The 27,264-nt window shown below is 38.0% G+C and overlaps 2 long non-coding RNA genes and 1 other non-coding gene across 3 annotated transcripts in view; 1 reads left to right on the top strand and 2 right to left on the bottom strand.

Moving 5' to 3' along the window:
* Positions 1-371: 371 nt before the first annotated feature.
* The window catches only part of LOC129523975 (uncharacterized), a 51,810-nt gene continuing 24,917 nt past the window's right edge, over positions 372-27,264 (top strand). The window contains exons 1-3 of the long non-coding RNA XR_008667611.2: positions 372-527; positions 3,527-3,663; positions 4,482-4,523. This is a non-coding gene — a long non-coding RNA (uncharacterized lncRNA). The remainder of the gene's footprint in view (positions 528-3,526; positions 3,664-4,481; positions 4,524-27,264) is intronic.
* LOC115935721 (small nucleolar RNA U13) lies at positions 23,068-23,172 on the bottom strand. Its single transcript, XR_004071338.2, has one exon. It is a non-coding gene; the product is annotated as a small nucleolar RNA U13 (small nucleolar RNA).
* On the bottom strand, positions 24,029-24,950 carry LOC129523976 (uncharacterized). Its single transcript, XR_008667613.2, has 2 exons — positions 24,722-24,950; positions 24,029-24,212 (listed from the first exon to the last, which is right to left on the bottom strand). It is a non-coding gene; the product is annotated as an uncharacterized lncRNA (long non-coding RNA).

Here is a 27,264-nt window from a genome sequence, read left to right on the forward strand (position 1 = left end):
TGATCTGTATAGTGGGTATAATACATGTACTTTATCGCAATGTGTTAAATTGTACTTATATGTTTAATAATGTTATTAATATAGGTACACCAGTTTCCTGTGTTTGTCTGGAATTCTTTTTCTAGTTTTTACTTTCAACCATCTTGAGTATTTAGATGTGTCATATTTCTGTCTAGAGAGCTCAGGGGATTTACCAAAGTGGTGATTGAAGAAAGAATAGTTTTCACATGATATGGTGGTTTGGCTGTGTCCCCACCCAAATCTCATCTTAAATTGTAGTTTCCATAATCCCCATGTGTGCTGGAAAGGACCCAGTGCGGGGTAACTGAATCATGAGGGCTGTTTCCCCCATGCTATTCTTGTGATAGTGAGTGAGTTCCCACAAGATCTGATGGTTTTATAAGGGGCTTCTCTCTTTGCTCGGCACCCATTCTTCTCTTTCCTGCTGCCATGTGAAGAAGGATGTGTTTGCTTTTCTTTCCGCCTTGAATGTAAATTTCCTGAGGCCTCCTTTGCCCTGCAGAACTGTGAGTCAATTAAACCTCTTTTCTTTATAAATTGTCCAGTCTCAGGGAGTTCTTCATAGCAGCATGATAATGGACTAATATACCCGAGAAAACACTAATTCCTTATTTTGAAATGTTATATTTTGAACATATGAATCTTTGACTGTTAGTGCTACAGCCTGTGAAGTTTAAATTTCTTGTTGTATCAATAAATAAAATGGAACTCAGAGAGGTAAATTATTAGATCAAAGTTGCATGACTACCTGTGGCTAAAGGCTGGACTTATACAAGGTCTTCTGGCTTTCAGTTCAGTGCTATTTCCATTACCCTGTGATGTTTTACCTATTGCATACCTTCAAAGAATGCATCACAACATCAAATGGAGTCTAAATGGGGTAAACATGTTGACCTTATATAGTCCTATATATAATTTATGTCCTAAAGAGGCCCATTTAACATGCTACAGAGAAGCAGCCTACTTTAATCACTTTTGAAGATTGTAGTCAAGCAACAAGAAACATGCATATATTAATTTCATCTAACTAAGCTAACTTAGTGAAGTGAAGAAGGTTGCTTTCTACTCATTTGATCCTTCCCTCTTTAGTAACTAACGTGATATAGTATCTGTAGGAGTTTCCTTACTTTATATCTACAGAGAAGCATGGATGTAGTGTGTAAGACCTAATGAGTACATTTCTACAAGGTCTTTCATTTTCTTCAACCTGAGAATTGGTTCCACTCTTTAGATAAGTAGTTTTGTTCAAAATGATACTATATATTCTTTCACCAACCCCCTGAACCACAGTTCACTCAATATAGTTCTGACTTGGCTTAAGATTTTATATCTCCTTTATCTCTATGGAACAGGTTATAGCTGCCTATTCAAATGGGTTCTTTTGCTTGAGAGTATCAAAAAAATTCACAGCCAATTTGAACTAAATATTAATTATTGTCTCATGAAACTTAGAACTCCAGGAAGGAAGCCAACTTCAGGTGTAGCTCATCCTGGAAATCAGACATTATTATTAGGGTACTCGCTCACTGTTCTACTTGTCCCTATTTGACCTCATTCTGCAGGTGAACTCTCACAATGTGCCGGTCAAGATGGCTTCTCTCAGCCCAGACACATATTTTTTGGAGTCCCTGTCAGCTCTAGTGAAAAGCTTTAGAAAATACTCTAATTGGCTTTAGCAGAATCATGTGACCATATTGGAAATGGCCGGCCTTGGGTAATATTCTCTACCTCTTGTGTGTAGACGAAGGTATGGTAGTTTGAATGAAAGCCTTTTGGAATTATAAGGAATCAGAGACCTTATTCTCCAAAGGAGAAACAGGGTGCTTTAAAAGCAAAGAAGGGGAATCAAGGAACATATTGCTATGACTAAAATCATAGCTTTCATAGTCCATTTATAAGGTCAAAATTACTGTTCTGGAAATCATTTGTCTTATTGTAGTGCAGTTCGTATATCATATATTCTATACATGCACAAAGAATAATGTTAAAAATGTCATTTGGAAGGAAGCATGCTTAGAAAACCTATATATTCTTTGACTTACAAGATGTTTTAGTATTTCATTTAAATATAAAAAATCTTAGTCTCCATAGGTGCTCTTAAACATTTCTGATGAAAATATAAATTGATATAACATTTCTAGAAAATATTTTTCCATTGTGTAACCAAAAGACTTAAAAGTCTTCTTGAGATTTGACCTAAGTATACAACTGCTTCAAGGTAATTATCCTAAAGAAATAGTAAGGAACGAAGATAAAGATCATGTAGAAGAATGTAAGTTATAGGGGTATTCAAACTAATGAAAGTTAGAGGCCGGGCACAGTGGCTCATGCCTGTAATCCCAGCACTTTGGGAGGCCGAGGCGTGTGGATCACCTGAAGTCAGGAGTTTGAGACCAGCCTGGACAACATGGAAACCCGGTCTCTACTAAAAATACAAAAATTAGCCAGGCTTGGTGGCACGCTCCTGTAGTCCCAGCTGCTCAGGAGGCTGAGGCAGGAGAATCGCTTGAACCTGGGAGGTGGAGGTTGCAGTAAGCCAAGATGGTGCCACTGCACTCCAGCCTGGGTGAGAGAGCGAGACTCTGTCTCAAGAAAAAAAAGAAAAGAAAATTAGGAACAGATTAAATGTCCTAATCTAGGAGAATGGTTAAAAAAAATGGCTTGTCCAAATAATGGTATATTATACAACAATATAAAATGGTTTTGAATCTAGTTTCTTTTTTCTCAGAAAAAAAAGAAACTGGATTCAAAAGCATATACTTATAATAGTTCATATTTCATGTTTATAAATGGTTATATTTATACAGTTACACAAAAGTATAATGCTTTTCTGGGGAAAGAGATTATATGTGGTTCTGCATTATGTTTATATTGCTCTAATCTAAATTGATGATCTGTTGTTATAAAATTTTTAGAAAAGTCTTAGTCTACTGAAAAGTATATCCTTAACTTTAGTGATTGTATTCGTCATGATCAATTAAGAGTTGTAGGTGCCTTGCCAACAGCTGTGCTGCTATGACAATATAATTCCTTCCGATAGAGCTCAGTGCAAAGTGGAGCTGCTTAGAAAAGCTCTGTCACCTCTGAGTACTTCAGTGTGTTTGTCAACAAGCACAGTGTAAGCTGCTTTGATACCTGGAAGGAGAGGGTAGAATCAAAGTGACTAAAAAAGGAGTCTGCCTTTATTATTCCCAAAGGGTACTAAAAGATATAAGCTTCTTGAGGGCAGGATTGGTGTCTGCTGTGCCCATCAGATTGTCTGTTGCATAGGGGATGTTCACTAAGTAGGCATCAAATGCATCATTTTCTCACTCACAGAAAGTAACAACTCAAGTAACAATACCAGATGGCTGTGAAAACATCTCCTCACTCACTACCTCTATCTTTGAAATATTTAAATGTTGGCACCTCTGTAGAGATGCTTGTCAGTTGGCATTTATGGAGACAAGTATCATGCAATATGAGGTCTACAGCTTCTCCAGGTGACTCTCATCCTTTCTGACAGGATATGCTATGAGAAGATTGTCATTCAAACAGCCCAGAAACAAGAACTGAACAGCACTAAACAAAAGCAGCCCCTGGATTTTCTGACAAACCAGAAATAATTTTCCAGATGCAGGCAGCATACTCAAGTTGGCATTTGTAAGTTCTGACATTTAGCAATAAATATTGGGAGGGAACCATGTCTGCAGTCTTGGGGGTGGCTGAACCTTAGTTATTTGATTTATAGTGTTCCAAATCAGAACAGAAATCCCTTCCTTGCTTCAAGTACATGCTGGATTCTTGGCAATATGTATAGACCAAATGGAGCTTACCTAAACCTGCTTTCCATTGACTTCTACCCTCATATTTTCTTCTATGAAGCAATTGAAAATGACTAAAGGCAGCAAATAAAACCTGTGGCCAGGACATAGCTCTGCAGTTGTTTGGCAAAGGTTAGGCACACTGAGTGAATAACAAAAGGAAAACAACCTAGGAATCCACAGATCAAAAAGATTTAAATACATTTGTTACAGCAAGTACCCAAATACCTACTAAAGAAATTACCGTGCAGGGGTGCATGCCATAGGGATATTTTGTGTATATGACAAATAAGGAAAATGTCCCTAAATCCTTCTTGGACTAAAGCCCGATACTCATTCTCCGTATTTAACAGATTCTCAGAAGGCATGGCAGAGTTGAGCTGTCTCAGGCATTGTGTGCCAGGGAAGCATCACCTAGAGGTTTGGAACAAAATTAAGAGTGGGATCATTTGAAATCAACAGGGTAAAAAGTAAGCAGAGTAGCATAGCTCCCAGCGGCACACTACTCGTTGCATGACCCACATTTAAACAGCAGCTTCCTGCTGAAGTCAGGCCATAAAGGGATGCCTGAAGGAATCCTGAACAGGACAGGGAGGAAAGATGGGAAAGAGATGAATACACAGTGTCTGGAGTTAATAAACTTCATTTCCTCCTAAGGCTCATGGCCATGTGGTAGAAAGAAGAAGGCTGAAGGCAAAGGTAGGTGTTCCTGGGCAGGTAAGAATCATGGGTGAGGGGGAATGCATCATGCTTCTCCTGTAGGAATGCTGATTCCTGAAGGGAACTCCGGAGGACATCTGATGAACACTGGAGTCCTTGTGGCGTTGTTCATGCAGGGGATGCTAACATGATGACAGACAAGCAGGCAGAATGGGGAAAAGTGAGCCAGTAAGTATGCTCACCAGTGTTAACGAGTTGTTTTTGCTTTGCTTTGAAACTCAATCACCTTTGAAAGGTTCCCACCTTCAAAAAGCTGAGTAGTTTCTTTACAGCAGTGGTTCTCAAACTTATCTGTCCATGACAATCACCTGGAAGGCTTAGTAAAGCACAAACTTCCAGGGCTCTGTATTTAAAGTTTCTGATTAAATATTTCTGGGGTAGGACTTGAAAATTTGCATTTCTATTAGGTTCAAAGGTGATGCTGATGGTGCTGGTTTGGGCAATGAAACTGAAAACCACTGCTTCTAGCACATAGGGACCTGGGGTGTGTTTATAAATAACTTTGATTCAGTAAAGACCTTTCTGTCTCAGCTTCCTAAAGTATCAATTTCATTAAAATACTAATAGAAAAAATAAGTAGAAAGTAAGCATATTAATGTTTAGTAATTCCTTGGAGTATGACAACTGGCAGCTTTGCCTGTCACATATTTTGTTCTTTGGTTTCATTTGCCCATGGGGAATATGAACTTAGATATTCTGCTTGTCTCCCCTTTCTGTTGTAACCATCTCCCTACTCCTAACTGAAATAGCAGCACCAGGTTTTAGAAGCCTATGGCTGTTATGTTGAGACCCCAACCCTCCCTGTAGCACCAATGCTATGCCACTGGGGCAGCAAGGCAAATTCAAAGCGAACGACTGGCAAAGATGATACATTTCTCTGGAGACTCTAATGCATTTTTTGCACAACCAGCTTAATTAAGAATCCGTGGCAATATATTAACCACAAGTTTATGGATCTCAATATGCCAATCAAACATAATGAGATAAATGCAAATGTCAAAGCACAGACTCTTTGCCTAGGAATATCAGAAGGCTTAAAGCTGTACCCTCAGTCAGTTGTCAGAAAGCAATGGGAATGGCTGGGCCTGAGGAGGGCAGGGTTTGCCCACTGCAGTTTAAAAATCCATGGCATGACCTCCAGGACTGAGCTCTCACATATCCAGGGTATGAAAATAAGACTAAAGGCCAGGTGCTGTGGCTCACGCCTATAATCTCAGCACTTTGGGAGGCTGAGGTGGGCAGATCGCCAGAGGTCAGGAGTTCTAGACCAGCCTCGCCAACATGGTGACTCGTCTCTACTAAAAATTCAAAAATTAGCTGGGCATGGTGGCGGGTGCCTGTAATCCCAGCTACTTGGGAGGCTGAGGCAGGAGAATCGCTTGAACCCAGAAGGTGGAGGTTGCGCCATTGGACTTGAGCCTGGGCTACAAGAGTGACTCCATCTCAAAAAAAAAAAAAAAAAAAAAAGAAAGAAAGGAAAAGAAGGCTAAAAATGGTTAGTTTATTAGTTTACAGCCTCACATTAAGATGATGGTGATGATAAATCTCAAGACGCTGACCTACTTCTGAAGAATGAAGAATAGGGCTAGAAGTCAGGAGCCAAAATCCACATTTGCATCCCAGGTCTGTCACTATAAGACAAGCCAAATGACATCCCTTTGAACATCTAGTGAAGTAGGAAGGCTGATAACTGCTTGTTTTATAATAATGCATATCAGTAAAGAAAGTAATGGATTTAATTATATTATTTTATCTTCTGAATGACTAGGTTAAAAAATGGTTAAAATAGAGGACTGTCATCTGTTTGGTGTATCTGGCTCAGGGCCAGATTTGATGAACTTATAACGGTTGAACAACCTGCAACGTAAAGCTGGCTAACAGATGGTTGTTAACTTGAAACGTGTGTTCTGGTGGCTGAAGGGCTCGGCCTTGCTAGGATTGGTGTTGTTCGCTATTTTTATTCAATAACAAATTGAAAGCATACTTATCAAATTTATGAGTGACACAAATTTGGAGGAGACAGCTAATATCTTCTGTGAATAACAGTGAAATATATTTTCTTTTCAACTTGGTAATAAAGTGACTTTAATAAAACATACTTTAACAGAGAAAAATATAAGGTCCTTCACCAAGACAAAAAATGACCCAGAAAGCAAATCCTACCAATAGGATAGGTGACTTAAACGTTATATGCATGGAAAAGACTTGCTTTTAATATTAAGCGTTTATGAGATTTAGCTTCTAAGAAAGTCAGTGTGATTTTTTGTTGCCTTTAATGAATTATACAGAATGACTGAAGTGATAGTTTGCTGTAAATTAGCCAGATTATATCCTGAGCATCATCCTCATTTCTGGACAACATTTTTTGAGTACAGAGAAAAGCAACCAGGTGGGGGAAGGGAAAGATTTCACATGAAGCATGGTTGAATGAACTGAAAGATTTTAGCCCTTATACACGAAAACTAAAAGGACAATTAGAGCTCTGATTTAAATTACTTAAAACTATAGTCATGGTGAAGAGAAACTATTATTTATTTTTGTATGTAGAACCCTGGAGAATATAATTAGGACCAGAACTTAGGGAGGCAAATTTTAGGTCAGCATAAGAAAGAAATTCTTTCTTTTAAAAAATGCTTACCAAAATGATACATTGGTTACAGAGGCAAAAAATGCTGCCAAACATGTAATTAAAAACTACAGTTATCTTCTCCCTCTCCACCCTAATCCTTGCTCCCCGCAGGCAACCTCTAGGGAGTTATTTTACGTACTTTCCTGGTACTCCCTCTATTTTCCAAATGTCATGCATATTCTACTTTAAAAAATTAAATCTAATGACTTCTATAGAAAATGAGATTTTGGTTCTCTATTATTCTCCCTTCTCCTTCTCCATTCTCTCAATTTAGTTAAATAACTGTTTCTGCTTAAATCAATAACCAGGATGTACTTTATGTAAATAGTTTATGATTGAGACATATAAAGTATTATGAGTATATTTTCTTTCTTTTTTTTTTTTTTGAGATGGAGTCTCGCTCTGTCGCCCGGGCTGGAGTGCAGTGGCACGATCTCGGCTCACTGCAAGCTCTGTCTCACGGGTTCACGCCATTCTCCTGCCTCAGCCTCCCGAGTAGCTGGGACTACAGGCACCTGCCACCACGCCCGGCTAATTCTTTAAATATTTTTAGTAGAGACGGGGTTTCACCATGTTAGCCAAGATGGTCTCGATCTCCTGACCTCGTGATCCACCTGCCTTGGCCTCCCAAAGTGCTAGGATTACAGGCGTGAGCCACCGCGCCCGGCCGACTATATTTTCTTATAGAATGATTTGTCTTCCTTAGAATTAATAACAGTTTTTTGTTTGTTTTTTCCCTTATGTAATTTGTGTTATTTCATCCCCAAACTCTCTAGGAGAGCTGCATAACTTAAATCAATACAATAAAATGCACTGGTCCATCTCTTAGCACTATTTTTTCCCAGCAAAATTCTCTCTGAAGTCCTCAGCTCAGTGGCTTCCATCCTGATGTAGCTGTGGTCCGTCTGATTCCCTTTACTTCCTTTTTGACTTTTACAGTATCCTCTTTCTTGTTTTATTCCTCCATTTGGTGGAACATTTTTTCTGCAGTAGTTTCTTCAGAATAAATGTATGAGAACTAAATTTTTCAAATGGGCATCTATTCTTCTTTAAGTTTGATTGATAATATTCCTGGGCTTAGAATTCTAGATTTGAAATTACATTACTTCTAAATTTTGAAGACACTGATTTATGCTATTGTTTTCCAGCTTTCAGGGTCTTTGTTAAGAAGCCTAAGCCCTTACAAGCGTGCTGCTTTTTTACCCACTTCTGAGAAGATTTCAGTAACTTCTCTTTTTTTCTTGTTAGTCTGAAATTTCTCAATGATTTCCATTGGTGTAGAACTTTTTCATTCATTTTGCAAGGCACTTGGGAAACTCTTGGTTTTCAGTTCTTAGAAAGTCTTTCATCTTCTTCTTTTTTTTTTTTTTTTTTTTTTTTTTTTGAGATGGAGTCTCACACTGTTGCCTGGGCTGGAGTGCAATGGCGCGATCTCGGCTCACTGCAAGCTCCGCCTCCCGGGTTCACACGATTCTCCTGCCTCAGCCTCCCAAGTAGCTGGGATTACAGGTGCACACCACCACACCTGGCTATTTTTTTGTATTTTTAGTAGACGGGGTTTCACTATGTTGGCCAGGGTGGTCTCAAACTCCTAACCTCATGATCCACCCACCTCGGCCTCCCAAAGTGCTGGGATTACAGGAGTGAGCCACCAGCCCGGCCCTTTCATCTTCTTTATTGATTTTTCTGAAAGCAAATTTTGCCCTTCTGTTTTGTTTTTTGTTCTCTTTCTAGAATTCCTATTAGTCAAATGTTGTACTTTCTCAATCTTCTAATTTTCTCATATTGTTTTTCATATTCTCTTTCTTTTCATTTTGTTCTATGTTTTGGAGAGTGCCACAAATGTGTCTTTTAATCAGTCTATCAGAGTTTTCATTTTCATTACTGTAGTTTGAATTCCAAGGGCCTCTTTTTTGTTTTCTAAAAGTTCTGTTCTTATAACATCCTGCTCTTTATTTTATGAATACAGAATTTTTACCTCTTTAAACAATTAATGTTAATATTCTCTACACTATGTGTCTCTTTCAAGTTCCTTTATTCTCCATGCATTGATTTGGACTGTCTTTCATGTTAGAGAGTTTCTTATAAAAAATGCTGGAATATCCTTTCATATTCTTGAGTGAGTGTGTTAGATTTGGTTTTCTGGGAAATAGAGTTTGTGCAGCAAGTTTACTGGGAATTCCCTTGAAATCAACACCTAAGGGGGAAAGTGTTGAGAAACTGAATGGGAATATGGTTGCAACCAGTTCACAGACAATCACATGGAAAGCACTGGGGTTTGGATGTCTCCTCACAGAGGTACAAATTAAGCAAGTGGGCTAGACTTATTTATCCCATACCTATAAGTCATTAGATTTCAGCTGTTTCCAGGGAAGAGGTGTGATCTTATGAGAGCCATCTCTCTTCACCTGCAAGCGATTCTCTAAGAGGGAATCAGCTATAATCTATAAGCCACTAACACTCACACAGTTGACACTAACACCTCAGTCCTGAAGAGGACTCAGGGTGATACACTACAGTATCTTCTATAGCAAGGCACTAAAATGCCATCATGCAGATGAGGTTAAGCAAATGGTAGATCTCACTACAAGGTTATTTCAGGAGAGGAAATACTATGAGACAGCCTCAAATGTCAGTATCAGAGGTATTTCTCTCGGGCTGGTAAATTTCCACAGATGAAATTGGGGAAGGAGGTAGATAGTGGCCAGTGTATTAGAAGGCCATTCAAGGAGTTCAGTATTCACTGTACAGACCTTGGCTTAGTCCCCTTGTTTTCCAAAGGTGCTTCACCTCCACCATCCACTGTTTCTTGTGTCTGAGTGTCCACAATCTTCACAACTTAATATCTTTAGAAAGTAAACCAATGTGCTTCTGCCTGGGTGGGAAGAACAGCTTCCTGGCTTCGTGGGGTGAGGGAGGGAATCTGTGTGTCAGACTCTTCTTATATAAATAAATTCTCCTTAATAAATTCTCCCATATTCAGACTGACATTACAAATGTACCTGAGCTTTTCCATGGTTAGTATTTCCCCTGGCAGGCTTAAATTTCAAGTTTCTCTATTCCTCCAAATCAGCTTCCAAAGTTTCATTAAGATTCTTGGTAGATGTTTAGCAATTTTTACTCATTTTACCTGGATTTTGGAAATGAAGAGAGGAGATAAATGAATTGTTCAATCTTCCATGTTTGACTTTAAGTTCCAGTAATTACCTTCTAAAAAGCAAAATGCGCTGTCTGCGCTATCTTAAGAGGTGATGAATTCTCAATCACTGGAGGTGTTCGAACAGAGAACAAACGATCACTCAAGACGTATGTTGACAAGATTCCTGTGTCACATTGGAATTAGGAGCTAATTTTATCCAATCTTGAGTGTCAATGGTTCCATATGTTGTAGGAGAAAGGGCTTTATATCCATGAGAGAAAAATGTTCCATGGAGGTCAGAACAGAAGTCCATGTAGTACAACTTCCTCATTTTGCAGATGGGCTGAATACTCAAGGTCTTTTTTGACTTAGCTTCCATTTACTACTTTCGTTCCAAACTCACGACATTACCCCAACATACCCTTGGATTCAGCTATACAGAATTTCTGGCAGTTTCCCAAATGTGTGATGGTATTTCATGCCTCCTTTTGTTTCCACATGCTGCTCACACCTAGAGAGCTCTTTTCCTTTTTTTGTCAAAACTACTCCTACTTGTCCTTCAAAAACTTAACCCAAGCATATCATCCTACACAAAAACTTCCCTCAGTGCCTGCTCCATCTCTTATTTAGTTGCTTCATTTCCATGTGTTCTCCACTACAATGTAAGTGCCTTGAATAGAGGAAATATTCATATACACTTCTAGGGCTAGCACAGAACTTAGTGAATAATAACAGCTCAATAAATCATGGTCGAATGAATGCATGAGTGATGAATGAATAAGAAAATTGAGTCTGAGAAATTTTAAGTGACTTAACCAACGATAGAGTTGATCATTGACAGAGTTAGTTGGAAACATAAGAAGGGCTTTCAAATTTCCTCTAACATGTTCCTTTAATGACAAAACCTCACATAATTTTCATTTTCTTTTTTTTAAAATTATACTTTAAGTTCTGGGATACATGTGCAGAACGTGCAGTTTTGCTACATAGGTATACATGTGACATGGTGGTTTGCTGCACCCATCATCCCATCATCTACATTAGGCATTTCTCCTAATGTTATCCCTCTCCTAGGCTCCCAACACCCGACAGGCCCCAGTGTGTGATGTTCCCCTCCCTATATCCATGTGTTTTCATTGTTCAACTCCCACTTCTGAGAGAGAACATGTGATGTTTGGCTTTCTCTTCTTGTGATAGTTTGCTGAGAATGATGGTTTCCAGCTTCATCCATGTCCCTGCAAAGGACATGAACTCATCCTTTTTCATGGCTGCATAGTATTCCATGGTGTATATGTGCCACATTTTCTTTATCCAGTCTATTACTGATGGACATTTGGGTTGGTTCTAAGTCTTTGCTATTGTGGATACTGCTTCAATAAACATACACGTGCATGTGTCTTTATAGTAGAATGATTTATAATCCTTTGGGTATATACCCAGTAATGGGATTGCCAGGCCAAATGGTATTTCTAGTTCTAGATCCTTGAGGAATCGCCACAGTCTTCCACAATGGTTGAACTAATTTACACTCCCACCAACAGCATAAAAGCATTCCTATTTCTCCACATCCTCTCCAGCATCTGTTGTTTCCTGACATTTTAATGGTCTTCATTCTAACTGGCGTGAGATGGTATCTCACTGTGGTTTTGATTTGCACATCTTTAATGACCAGTGATGATGAGCATTTTTTCATATGTCTGTTGGCTGCATAAATATCTTCTGAGAAATATCTGTTCATATCCTTTGCTCACTTTTTGATGGGGTTGTTTTGATGTTCTTGTACATTTGTTTAAGTTCTTTGTAGATTTTGGATATTAGCCCTTTGTCACGTGGATAGATTGCAAACATTTTCTCCCATTCTGTTAAAACCTCACATAATTTTCTACCCACATATTCAGGTATGAGATGACCTGTCTCTTTTCTTCCTCCTTTTCCTTTTTTTCTCTGTTTTAATCTACTTCGTTCAAAATATATTAAGTATCCTCTTTTTGGTAAGTTTGGAAAATACAAACACAAATTTCATTTCTCTGGCTCTAACTCCATTTCTCTGTTACAGATCTCTAGTCTTTCTCAAAGCTGTATCTATTATTTCTAGAGTGTCTCACATTTACTCAAGATTAAGTCCTTTTCATCACTACTTTTTATCTCCCATTTATGTCATCTCATCTCTTCCCTCCTTCAGGAAGACCCCATGCTTTGGCCTCTCTTGCCTTTAAAGCCATTCTGTCACTTGTTACTGTCCTGATGATAAAAGTTTGCATGAGAATCTTGATGTCTGTGACAAGCCTGTCGTTCCTTATTGTTTCTCCTTGCTTTTTGTTATATATCATCATATTTGTTCTAAAATAAAGATTTCTTTGAACCCCATTATCTTGTGGAGTTTTAAAATATGACTAATCATGCACCCTCCTTCTCAGGATTCACATAAGTCATATAAGTCTATACCAGTTGAACTAGGGGCAAACTCAAGTGGCAGAGACCTACCTGCCTCAGGCTTTGTTACTGGGCAAATTTGTCTGTGAAATTTTCTTTTTCTCTTAGGATGGGTTATTTCCTAAGAAACTTTTCAATCCCTTACACAAATAAGCTCAAGCTGGGCCTGTTCTTCCAGTCGGCTAGAAATACCCAACCATGTTTGAATCCCAGCAGTGAACATAATTTAGACTCAAGCTGTGATCATATCTATATAAGAAGAAAAAATGAATTACATATTCCAGTTGAGTATATGTATTCATAAATGGATAAGCAAGACAAATTGATCAGGGGCCATGGAATAAGCAAATGCTCTGATAATCTGTTCTGAGTTATTCATAATTTAAGAGTCAAACTTAGATCAACTTTCCCACCTACACCCCTTAAGAGTATTTGGATGAGTAGGTCAAAAGTGCTGTTTGTTTTCGTGTTATTTTATTATAAATAACACAATACTAAGAGCTAACATTTATATGATTTTGCCTTGTGCCAGACAGTGCTCTAAGGGCTTTACATGCATTAATACATTTAATCCTCATAATAAAATCACATGAGGTAAGAGAAAATTTTGACCCCATTTTATAAATGATGAAACTGACTTACAGAGAAATTAAATCACTTGTCCAAGATCAGTTAGTGAGTGACTGAGCCAGGATTTGAACCACATTTTGAACTGACTCTAGATCCCAAGCTCTCAACTGCTGTGTGGTTCTGACCTTTCTTACTAGTATAAAACAATGCCCTCCAAGAAACTGCGACACAGCAATAAAGTTCACAATAGTAACACAGAGGAAGTAACACAACCATATCTAAAACAAATAAGTGATATTTTTTAGTCACTCTGCTAAAATGCTTTACCCATGTTTTTCAATTAATACAACAACTCTATTTCAATTATGTCCCTGAGATGAAACTAAGTCACTTGTCCTGTTTTACCCAGCTGGTGAAACCAGGATTCTAGCTCAGATCTGTGAGAATCCAAACCTAAGATCAGAACTGCTTCTCAAGACTGCCTTCCATGTAATCTAGGAGAGACCCTTGGCTTTATTTGATTTAGCATTTGCAGTTCACATTAATTTCACATAATCCACATTCCAGGATATATAGTACAATTAGTAATCTTAGAGCATTAATACTGGCTGCTGTGCAGGCTCCAGGCCGGCCCACCATTCAGCACTGTAATTTATGGCCACTTTGTGAGTCACTATTCATATTTGTATATAATTTAACTTAAAAAATAATACACTATACAGGTATTTGAAAATTTGAAATTCATGAGGATCTGGGGCAAGTCTTGAACATTATAAAATGAAGTTGTACTTTCCTCCATGATGTCTGACCGCACAGGTTTATAAACACCTATGTATAAACATATCTATGTTTACTTCTGTGTATAGCATATGGCTTGCTACATTCAGGCTGCATTGTTTAAATGGCTAGAATGGTAAAAAGACTGAAATCCTGTAATCAGTTTTTGCTTCATTTTGTTTTGCTTTTTTCTAGATTTAATGCTCTGGACATTCACTGAAAAATCTCAATTAAATTTTTTTATAGATTCAGGGGGTAAAAATGCAGTTTTGGTACATGGATATATTGTGTAGTGCAGAAATATGGGCTTTTAGTGTAACCATCACCCAAATAGTGTACATTGTAGTCATGAGGTAATTTCTCATCCATCACTCATTAGTCTAAAAAGGGAATAAAATATTAGTATTAGTACCATAAAGTAACATCGTGATATATAACATATACTAGTTTTACAAAAGTTCATTTGTTCTCTAAGGAGAGAATATGTATTTCACTTATTTTGAGGAATAAAAATGTTAATGACTAGACTTTAGGATAAAATTAGATGATTCCACAAGATGTCACTATTTCCCTTTCAGTGGAAATGGTTTGCCATCAAATTGTATCTAAGATATTTTAAATAAATAGAAATAAAGTAAATAATTTCCTTTTGTATGGGTCAGTCAACCAGTATAACATATTATCTACAAAGAGACATTCAAATATAAAACCCAACCTTAACATGTCAATTTAGATACTGGTGCAGTGTAGCCATCTTAGCAAAAAGCCTGATGTGTACAGTACTGATACATACTTTAAAGAGCAGGATCCAAGTACAGTTCAATGGTCTGTTTAGCTCCAAAGAAAAATGTGGGTAAAAGTAATTTTCCTATTAAAAAGTAAGGGTTTCAATTATAGTCTACAAAGCCTCACAACTACCTTATTACTTGCTTCTTTATTCCTAGAATCATTGAACCTTCACAGCTTTATTGACCCAAGTATAGAAGATTAAGTTCTAAAAACACTGGAGAATGGATTTAGAGGAATTTACTGTTCCCCCTCCATTTCAATAACTAGGTCAAATATGAAGGATCAATTTGATTTTGCATAGAATAAGTATGAGGGCTAGTTTTACCTCAAACCACTTTCTTTCTCATGTCGTGTTCCATTTTCCTGTCTTAATCTATTCAGGCTGTGTACAAGGTCCCACAGACTGGGTGGCTTAAACAACAGAAATTTATTTCTCACAGTTCTGGAGGCTGGGAAGTCCAAGATCAGGGTGCTGGCAGATTTGATATCTGGTGAGGGCCCTCTTTTGGCTTGCAGGTGGCCGTGTTCTCAGTGTATGGCAGGGAGCAGACAGAGAGAGAGAGAGATCCTATTCAGAGGCTCCACCTTCAAGATCTCTCAAAGGCCCCATCTCCAAACACTATCATATTAGGAATCAGGCTTCAACATATAAAGTTTGGAGGGGCGCAAATATTCAGTCCACAGCGCTGTCTAGACTACTTTAGCCATAAATCCTTGAGAGAAAATAAACGGAATGGTATAATAAAACTCAAAATAGAACATTTAGAATAACTTTACATTTTTCAGAAGCCCATATTCTTTCTACTAGACATGTTTGAAGACTTCTGTTAACTCAATAAAAATGCAATTTGGTAGCCTGATGTGAAAGGATGACATAGATTAATTCATCCAGCAAAAACTTGTTGAGCTTTGTTACAATTCCATTGTTTTGATAGGGAGTGAAGACGTGAACACATGAAAGATAAGGTACCAGTCCTCAAGGAGCTTCCAGTCTAATGTGGAAGAAAGACAAACAAGGAAGTGTAATATACTCTCAGGGCAATGGCAGATGTATTCATAGGCTATAAGTGCAATAGGGTCACAGTGAAAGTGAGGGTCTGCAGCTCATGTTTAAGAAGCCCTAGTTGCTCATTGAGTTAGTAGTTTTACTCATGACAGTTCACCTAACATTAGAATAAACCACTCAATGAAGGACATACTTTAAATAGATAGATTACAAGGCACATACATATACGTTTGCACATCTAAGATATTTATTTCAAAATAATGTTTTATTCAAGCAGAAATGAGGATATCATTCTTTTTAGAGGTTTTTCTAATAAATTCTTAGGCTTAAACCTTCCATCTCAGATTGAGATTGGAAACACATGACTTTATGTTCTCTACCCTAGTAATCTATTTATTTCAATAACATAAATATGAATGTTTCATTAGAGAAACAAACTGTGAGCAAAGACAGTATGTTGAGGTTTCTTGTCCTTTGTAGATGCCTAATAGGCCTTAATATAGAATGTTTTATAGAATAGAATTATTGGTCATCTCACTGAACTTGCATCTCTTCTGGATAATTGCATAGATTGATTAACATTTTAATCAAAAGAAATGACAATTTTTCTTTTCAGAAAGTAAAAAGTGTTTTAATTTTTGGCTAAGGAGAGGACTTTGTTGATGTTGTTGTTGTTGTTTTTGAGACAGTCTCTCTCTGTCCCTCAGGCTGGAGTACAGTGGTGTGAGCTCAGCTCACTGCAACCTCTGCCTCCCAGGTTCAAATGATTCTCTTGCTTCAGCTTCCCAAGTAGCTGGGGCCACAGGCACGCACCACCATGCCCAGCTAGTTTTTGTATTTTTAGTAGAGACAGGGTTTCACCACACTGGTCAGGCTGGTCTGGAACTGCTGACCTCGTGATCCACCCGCCACGGCCTCCCAAAGTGCTGGGATTGCAGGCGCCCGGCCAGAGAGGATGGTTTTTATTTTAAAGTTTGGCATAGTTGATATACACAGATTAGAGTTCTCCTTTAAATCTTTGGTAGTTTCAAAAACTGATAGAAAATATCAGAAGTCTTCTGGCTTAGTTATAAAAAGAATACATAAAGAGGAGCAGGAAGCAAGAGGAAGCCAAATTTTCTACTCTAGATACTGGTAATATTAATTATGGGATGCACATAGAACGGAGTAGTATGCTATTGTAAAAAATTATTTTGTGTAAGATTAGTTAATAAAATCAGTATATTTATGGTATGCTTTAAATGAAAAATCACATTATAAAGCTAATTGTTGTATGATTCAAATCTGTGTTTTAGAAACCCTATGTACTGTTTTGCTAATCTGTACTTCTTTAATTTTGTAGAAGTAATTTATCATATACTTGAAATAAGAAAAAAGTAGTAGAACTGGTGTTTGTGTGTCTTCTCTTTTTTCTTTTTAAGATATAACTGCTCTTTAGTCTGCTTTATTTTTCGTTCTGTCATTATTTCAAAGGGAGACACTCTATCCTAGAGCCTTTGTATATAGTTATCTCGTGAGTACCGTAAAAGCATTTAGTAGTCATTTTATTTCAGTGATAACAATTGTTAATTATGTTCCTAAGGGAAGGAAAATTGCCTGAGGCCTCAAGTCACTGAATTATCAAGTACTTACATTTTCGAGGAATAAATGCCGAGATTGGACGCACGTTTTATTTTTCATACTAATGTTTGTCCCAAAACCTCCAGCACAGTAAAATCCATTCCCTGTAGGTGCTTCTCAAAAGCTTCTGATGCTACTCAAACTCTAAACTGCCTCCTCCTGGCCTTCTTTTCTCTAGGTCTCTGTCACTTATTCTTACTAAAAGCTACACTCTCTATGACTGTGACTTTGATATTAATTGAAGTCCATTGTGTCTCCTTCTGGAGGGTATAGGACCTCCTGTAAAGTGTTTGAGCCTACCTTGTCAACAGTGGTGGCTGTCGCACTTCTCTGATAAGTTTAATCTCACATCTCATGATTATAGAAGAGTAGCAGAGTACAAAGGCAGCCAAAATATACGGTACATGATTCATAAGAAAAATATTACCAGCAATGCAACTTCCATGTGAAAAACTAACACGCTCACACACCACTCAACTAAGAAACACAGTTCATTTGATGCAATACTGGTGAAGATAGGACAATGTCCCAAATTAATCCATATTTTGTTTCCTGGCTCTCATTCTTCAAATTTCAGAAGGCAGTTATAATTTTCTTTGAACGATTTTTAAGATTTTATTATTTTGACTGTAACTCAAATTATCTGCCCTAGCATAGTGAACCTCACTTTGGGTCTCTATGTATCGGCCCAGCCATTGTTTTATGGACCGTGATTGTGAAGGGGCCATCCATTTTCTGACATGACCCCAGTATACACTCTCTCCACTGAATATTACCTGAAGCCACAGCCCTGGGTACCCTGTGGGTCACCAATTCTACCATGATTGGTTTCAAATATGAATATACAACAGTCATAACTTTTACAATACGAAATGAATTTATAAAAGCTCTAAATGTGATTTCAGTCTTCCAAATCTACAGCTAATTTTTATCATGTTTGAACACAATGGAAATTGTCCTTACTCAGTGTGATCACATTTGCTTTCCACCATTTTTTTTGCTTTGTGGATTTCTACATATATTCTTGTTTCTCTGTTCATGTGTTTTTGTTCTGTTTTCTTATTTTGTTTTATATTGGAACATCTAAATATTTGGGCATGGATTCAGAACTATTTCACATGGAATGAATACTTCGGGTTTGGAACGTCCGTTCCTCCAGCAAAGATTTTCTGAATTGCTCTTCTCCTTTTCGGTGTGTTTTTCACACATGAATTGAGATCTTTCCCAATCTAATCACACAGAACTTTTTATCAGTTTCTGGAATGTGATATGGTCTCCTCATTTCTTGCCAACCTGTTCCCTCAGCCTGAAAATTGTTCCCTACTTCTCACTTGGCCTAACTCCTACTCTTAAGTTTTAATGTTGGTTCCTTTGTTAAAGCTGTCTCTCCCCATTCCTCTCTCTCTCCAAGTCCCTCCAAAAATACACAACATAGACTTAGAAACTACCAGAAAGAGTTTCTCTATATCTGGGCCAGTTTGGCTGATCCTTTTTAGGAATCTAGACTCTTTCTCCTCTGGCTGGTGGGGCTGGAGGTGACCTCCCAAAGGTGGAGATGGGTGCAGGAAGGAGGTCTTTCCTCCTCCTCCGTGCAGTACCCACAAGGAGGACCCTTCTCAGCCAGAAAAAAAGGTGATTACAAGAAAGATACTTTGAAGGTGGCCTAGTCAGAAAATCAGAGTAAAATGAAGGCATATTTGTAAAGAAACAAAAGTAAAAGGAGATATTTTAAGCCAATGGCTCGGAGAACAGAAAAGAAGGGGTGTTTCAGAAAGAGGAATGAATGATTTGATGATGAGTGCACTGGGGAAGGAATCCAAAAGTAATTTTGAAACAGCTGTAATTGCCAGTTAAGAGACGTTCTTGTTGTATTTCTTTCTTTCTTTTTTTTTTTTTTTTGAGACGGAGTCTCGCTCTGTCGCCCAGGCTGGAGTGCAGTGGTGCTATCTCGGCTCACCGCAAGCTCCGCCTCCTGGGTTCACGCCATTCTCCTGCCTCAGCCTCCCGAGTAGCTGGGATTACAGGCATGCAACACCACAGCTAATTTGTTTCTTTACAAATATGGCTTCATTTTAAAATATTCTAATGAGTTGCTGTTCTCCTTAGTGAACTTCCTTCCGAAGCTCTTTGTTATCCTTGCTCCAAGTCCTGGCTGAGTGTTCCCCAGGCCTGTGGCAAGGACATCCCTGCAATATCATCCAAGAATGCCCTGTTGGTGCTCTCAGTTGTTGCAGTTATTATTTCCTTAATCCTGTGCCTTCCTCTCTCTGGGTTTAATCATTAACAACAAAACGTTGTTGCAGTTTACCCTCAAGTAGCTTCCTAAGAAAGAATACATAGGTAAAATATCAGAGACAGTGCTTGTCTGTAAATGCTTTTTGTCTGTGTGTGTGTGTGTGTGTGAGAGAGAGAGGGAGTCTCACTCTGTCGCCCAGGCTGGAGTGCAGTGCCACAATCTCGGCTCACTGCTACCTCTGGCTCCCGGGTTCAAGCAATTATCCTGCCTCAGCCTCCCAAGTAGCTGGAATTACAGGCATGCACCACCACAGCCAGCTAATTTTTTTTTTTTTTTTTTTTTTTGTAGTTTTAGTAGAGACAGGGTTTCTCCATGTTGGCCAGGCTGGTCTCGAATTCCTGACCTCAGGTGATCCGCCTCGGCCTCCCAAAGTGCTAGAATTACAGGCATGAGCCACTGCGCCCTGTCTGTAAATGCTTTTAATCCTGCTGTCTGCTGATCAATGGTCTGGCTAGGCATATAATTCTAGGTTAAAATTTACTTCCTCTCCAAAATCTGAGAATATTCTGTATGAGCTTCTAGCATTGAAACTTGCTGTTAAAATGCAATATGTCATATGCCTCTCCATTCCTTTGTAAGGTGATGTTTATTTTCTCTGAAATTTTAGTTACTCCTCCTTACCCCTCTTGTGAAATTTCACAAAAAAATATGCCTTGGCGAGATTCCCTTTCCATGGGTTGCACTGGGCACTTGATGAGCCATTTCAATCAGTAGCATAATGCACATGCACTCTGGGAAATGTTCTTGTATGAGTGCTTTTATGGTGAATTACATATAATATTTAAGAGTGAGGGTTCTAGAGTTCTGAAGCATTTACATTAGGTAGTTAAAAAATCTTTTTCTGCTACTCAACTTCTTATCTAAAAATTAGTATAATAATATAACCTACTTCATAGAAGTTCTCTGGATTAAATAAAAGAGGATGTGTAAAGCCCTTAGAATAATGATAGTCATCCATTTTTTATTTTAGACTTGAGTTTGAACATAGTGGATTGTGTTTTGTATGGAAGATATTATAGTTCACCAAAGAGAGATTAAGCATGACAAATCAAAGAGAAATATAATATGTAATAGGGAATTTGGCTAAGGAAATGAGGAAACTGTTGCAGTTTTTAATTTCCTGGGCTTTGTTTCAAAGCACAATGGATGAGTTAACCGATATTCACTGAGTGGAGGAAGCCTAGACTTCCAAATCCAGGTTCTTTTAGCAAACAATTTTATATGGACTAGTAAGGAAAAAAGAGGCTTCATGTACTTTTGTTTATATGAAGTCACATTTATCTAGCTGCCATTTACCACCTTGTCTTTCATGCTCTTTGCAGCTGGATAGGAACATTTCCAGGTAGTCTTATGAAACTTTTCTATGAAAGTCTCTTTTGATCCTTGGCCAAAGGGGAACCCTCACTTTACATAAGGATTTCACATGTCTTTTAGCAATGCCTGAGGAAGAGAACATAAAATCCATCACTCAGGGACATCGTTTGGATTTGTGACTCTCTCTGGAGGCCAGTGTGCCCATAAAACAATGAATGGATCAGATCTATTCAAACGTGGAGTTTTTCATTTATGACAGATGTAATATTGATAATATCCTTCATTTAATAAGTCATCCAAGTATAATTCAATGCAAGTTCCTAGTATAAATTACCAGCCATATTCATCTTGCTTGACTGTTTTATAACACCAAAGAGGAGCGAGCAGAACTGCATAAAAATTCCATGTTGAAATTCAGGAGAGCTGCTTCTGCAGCTGGCCCAGTTATTCCCCCTTTGAGAAGGGGCACAAATCTGGACTCTGCCAGAAAGCCAGATCATGTAAGCTCAGTTCAGTCTGACTGTGAGTGATTTGTGGCCAGACAGGTAACAGTGAGGAAAGGAAGGAATTCCTTTAAAAAACTATTGACTCTGTCCTCTTTCCTTTATCGCTACACAGCTCTTTCCCACTGTTTTCCCTGGTAATGGATTTCTGCCTAAGTCGCTGTGATTTAGAACATAGACAGCAATGTCTGGCCTTTTTAGAGCATGCAGATGCCTGTGGACTAACATGACCTAAGAATAGCAAGCGGAACCTCGCAAGAAATCAGACGCTAAATGAAGTGAATATTTTGATGAGAGTGTCAAATGTAGACATACATATTGTATGCAGTTATTAGATGATACAGAAGTAGGTAGAAAAAATCCACGTGAAATGCAGGGTTAGACCCAGTGTCCTTGTTTCCATTCTCTTTCTATTTAGCCATCACAAACTGGCTCCATGTTACTAGTAGAACTGCCTCCTCCGTAGACACCACGGCATAGTAATGACCAAATTATTTTTTTCACCATTTTAGCTTGATCTTTCTGTTGCATTTGACCTGAGTCATCAAATACATCTTCTTTAAATTTGTGTTTCTAAGATACAGTATATTTTAAAACCTGCTATGTGTGAATCCTCTATTTCTGAGTTTCCTTGTTCTGCCTGATTAGCCCCTTTTGTCTGTGTAGAATCTAATTATGGATATGGGTGCTCAGGACCTTGTTTTTGCCTCATACTCTTTTCCACCACATTGTTGCAACATGAGAAATGATCAATGTCTTTTTCAAACCATCCATGACCACTTCTGTATGAGTGATTTAAAAATTCATATGTCTACCCCTACTTTGGAAGTATTTGACTCTTCTGCTTTCTTTAGGCCTCATATGAAGTTACCCGCTGAATCATGTTTGTTACGCCTCCACAATATCTTCAGGAAGGCAGAATGATGGGAGACATCATTGTTGAGAGAATGAGCTTGGTAGTTACCTGAACCTTGGCTTTACTCCCAGACCTGGCCCTTGGTAGTTGTGTCTTAAGGCAAAGCTGCCAAACCAGCCTGTTAAGCCCTCCAAGGGCTGTTGTGAGGATTAAATTTGATGATATCTGTAAATCACTTATTATAATTCTTAGCCCAGAATATATCCTCTATAACTTGTTCTCCTGGGTGATATATGATATGAAAGTTATCCTGTGTGATATGCTATATTCAGAAACTCAACATACTCTAAATGTATACATCTAAAATAGAATGTATGATATTTCCCTAGAACTGGCACCCTCACTCAAGTCTCTGTTTTAGTTAGTGGTATCACCTCCTTCCATTTCCTCACCTGAAATCTCAGTGCATGTGGCTTTCCCTCACGTCAGTACTCCATATGGAATGCTTTTCATAGCCACCTCCTTTTCTTCAGGGCTGCTTTCCAAGCCCACTCTGACATCACCTGAACTATTCCTTTTTGTTTTTTTTCATGCCAGATAGGTAATGTACCGATGTCGTAACAAGGTTTGAGGAAGGCACAACTCATACATGTGCGTGACAACCCATTCATCACACTTATTAACTAGAAAAAAGATCACTACTCCATTTTTTGCTTTTTCATTTTCCCACAAGGGTGCCAGGTTACCCTCCAGCTACCCAGTGTTGACCTCTGAACTTGGAATTAATTTTCCAGAGAATAAAGGTGTTTAACAAAATGAACTCTTTTTTAATTTCATTTTTAAAAAGTTTTAATTTCCATAGGTTTTGGGGGAACAGGTGGTAGTTGGTTACATGAGTAGGTTTTTGAGTGGTGATTTGTAACATCTTGGTGCACCCATCACCCAAGCAGTATACAGTGAACCCGATTTGTAGCCTTTTATCCCTCATCCCCTTCTCACCATTTCCACCCTCCAAGTCTTCAAAGTCCATTGTATCATTCTTATGCTTTTGTATCCTTTTAGCTTAGCTCCCACCTATGAGTGAGAACATATGATATTTGGTTGTCCATTCCCGAGTTACTTCACTTAGAATAATAGTCTCTAATCCCATCCAGGTTGCCGTGAATGCTGTGAATTCATTCCTTTTTATGGCTGAGTAGTATTGCATTATATATATATAAAATTATATATATATAAAATTATATATACATAAAATTATATATATAAAATTATATATATATAAAATTATATATACATAAAATTATATATATATAAAATTATATATACATACATATGTGTGTGTGTATACACACACACGCACACACACACACACACACATATATATACACCATAGCTATATAGCTACATATATACCACAGTTTCTTTATCCACTCATTTATTGATGGACATTTGGGTGATAAAATGATCTCTATGTGACATTTTAACTCAAAAGTTTTATGATTCTTGTTTGTTTTAGGAGTCCACATTACTACTTTTGCCAAAAATCTTAAAGTCCAGCTTTAAAGACATTTACTAATTTAGCTACTTTTTTTTGAGCAATTGTGCCTTCCCTCCCTTGGTCCTCCCTGTCACCCAGCCATGCCAATGTCTTCTGTCACATACTTGCTCCATTGTTCATACACTTTCCTCATTGTTAATTAGCTCCTTTCTCTTCTTGCTGCCCATTCTTTAGGAATCTGACAGGGGAAATTATAAGTAAGAATGAGTGTGATAGATGAAGATGAGAAAATAAAATAAGGTAACATTGAGCTAGGTCTTTTCCTATGGTCTCTGAGGCTTCCTTTCTAACGAACGAGGCCTTCTTGTTCTTATGAAAGGTATTATGACTGCTGGAAGCCCTCTGTTTACATCCTTCAAGGTGTTAAACCCCATGGAGAACACTAATTGACTCCGATTGGTTCATGAGACTATTGCTGCTGTTGGAAGAATGGTCCAGTCCACTCTGAATGACTAGGCCTGGTCAATGTGTTTTCAAGTTGGTGGTAGGCAGTGGGTTTTGTGGCTATAACCAAAGTGAAAACAGTGTGTTACCAGAAGTGGGAAGGGCTGTTGCACTAACCAAAACAATTGATATTCACTATAGTCTCTATAGGTTCAGTTGACATAATATGTCCCCCCAGTATGTGAACATTTACATAAATATACTCATTCATTGATTCAATGACTATAATATGGTCGTGTCTACCTGAGGCAAATGTCCAGCTCTTCAGGATTGCAGCAGACACAGGTGGATGTCTAGTAAATATCTACACCCCCACCCACCTTTCATAAAGCACAGTATCTGCTAAGATGCTGCTGCTCAGCCACTGCAATTCCCACCATGAGATTAGCTCCTGTAAATGGAATATGAATAGGGGTGTTCCACTCCCAAGCCAAGTTGATTAAGAAGCAGATGTGCCTTCTCTATTTTTGCTTTTCCTTTTCCTCGGTTGGAAGCAAAAGTCATGGAACCTTTAGGTGCTGGCAGCGCTACACCCTGAGTCATCACGTGGAATGTTATGTGGCAAACATTCTCACTGAATTGTTGTGTAAAGAAATATGCTTTATTATTAAGTCACCAGTGTTTGGGTATTCATCTGCTGACAGCAGCTAGTGTTAACCTAATGAAACTGGAAAAGTACACATAACGGATATCACTCAGAGAAAAGAAAAAAGTGATTGTATTAGATTGACAATAGCGATGATCTTCTTCCTCAACACATAATAGAAACTTCCTGAAGGCAGAGACTTTCCCTGTTCTTTTCAACGTTGTATCCCAAATATTAGAACAGCTACTGGCACATAGTAGGTGCTCAGTAAATATTTGTTTATTATTGATGTAGTAGTGTTTTTTAATTGCTGCATGACAAATTACTACAATCATAGTGGCTTAAGCAACACACATTAATTATTTCACAGTTTCCATGGGTCAGGAGTCTGAGAATGGCTGCTATAGCTTGGTCCTTTGCTCAGGATCTCACAAAGCTGTAATCAAGGTATCAGCTGCGGCTAGTGTCTCATCTGAGGCTCAATGACCTCTTCCAAACTCATGTTGGCAGTATTAATTTTCTCAGAGCAGTAGAATCTGTGGTAGCTTACTTTTTCAAAGCCTGTGGGAAAGAGAGTTCCTTACCTCTAGACCCTCTTTTCGATGGGATTTTTACTAGATGAGCTGGTTTAGGTTAGGCTCACCAAGTAAACATCTCTTTAATTAACTTACAGAAAACTGATTATAGACCTTAATTACATCTGAAAAGCCATTGTATTCTTGTCATAAAATGTAAGCTAATCAAAGTAGTGACTATTCTAACACCTTTTCCATGTTTTTAGAATATGGAACTTAGAAGCAAGTTCTAGGTTCTGTCCATATTTAAAGGAGGTTATTATACAAGGGTTTTACTCATTGTGAGTTATTTTAGAATTCTGCCTACCTCAAAGGACAAAATATTTTGAAAATATGCTTATACTTTAAAATATGGATATAGAACATTATTTTATTTTATTTATTTATTTTTGAGACAGAATCTTGCTCTGTTACCCAGGCTGGAGTGCAGTGGCATTATCTCGGCTCACTGCAAACTCTGCCTCCTGGGTTCAGGGGATTCTCCTGCCTCAGCCTCCCGAGTAGCTGGGATTACAGGGATGCAACACCACAGCTAATTTCTTGTATTTTTAGTAGAGATGGAGTTTCACCATATTGGCCAGGCTGGTCTTGAACTCCTGACCTCAAGTTGATTCACTTGCTGTAGCCTCCGAAAGTGCTGAGATTACAGGCATGAGCCACTGCACCCAGCCTAGAACATTATTATAAAATAGAGATGATGACTACTTGTAAGCTTGGTATAATAAAAATCCAGTATTTTTAAAGGTTTAAATTTAGCAAATGATTTTAAGAAATTAGTAAAATTATGAACAAGTGATAAATATTCAACTGTCTTACATTTTTATGAACCCAGAGTAAACATTATAATATATTTACATAGAAACATATTCATACTACTGTAAGAATATTCTAATAAGATACATTTTTACTAAATTATAATTAAAAATTCATGTTCAGGGATAGTCTTCTATAGATACTAGTATCCCAAGTATTTCTGATAGTAGTAGTAGTAATAAAAAGAATAATGGAAACAAAGTATTCTATTGATGTTTGATATTAGTATAGCAGATATAGTAATTATTATATTTGCCGTGTTGCTGTTAAAACTGGAGAATCTGCCATTTAAAAATTTACTGGAACTTCATTTCTGATATCTAGGGTGGAATTTTCTCTTCTCTCTCCTCTTTGTGGTGATCCCCCACTGTACTCTGGGAATGTCTGCGTTTGTGGGCTTTTATTCAGACTTAGAGAAAAGCACCTACATTTTCTTCTTGAGAAAGTGTTAAACTCCAGAAAGTAACCCACGTGCAGACACTTGAGATGGAGATAATAAATGCTGTCCTTGGTCATTTTGTTTTGATTAAGATTGCCTTTGTTAGCATTACTGTTTCTTAATTTGTGCTTAGGGAATGTCTATGTTTGTGAGTTTTTCTATGCAAGCATTTACTCATAAAATTCTGAAAACAGAAATGAAGCTTTGTTGCCTATCTTGGTTCCTTGACAACATGGAAGCCTTCCAATGCTTAACATGCTACACTGTGGGAAAAACACAGGTAATTTTGTATTTTGGGATTGTCCTGAAAGGAGCCTAGGGTGAGACCAATGCCTGTGGGTAGGGGGTGGAGTTCTCCCTAAGAAGAATGCAT

This window comes from Gorilla gorilla, chromosome 7, assembly GCF_029281585.2.
Source record: "Gorilla gorilla gorilla isolate KB3781 chromosome 7, NHGRI_mGorGor1-v2.1_pri, whole genome shotgun sequence".
Taxonomy (NCBI): Eukaryota; Metazoa; Chordata; class Mammalia; order Primates; family Hominidae; genus Gorilla; species Gorilla gorilla.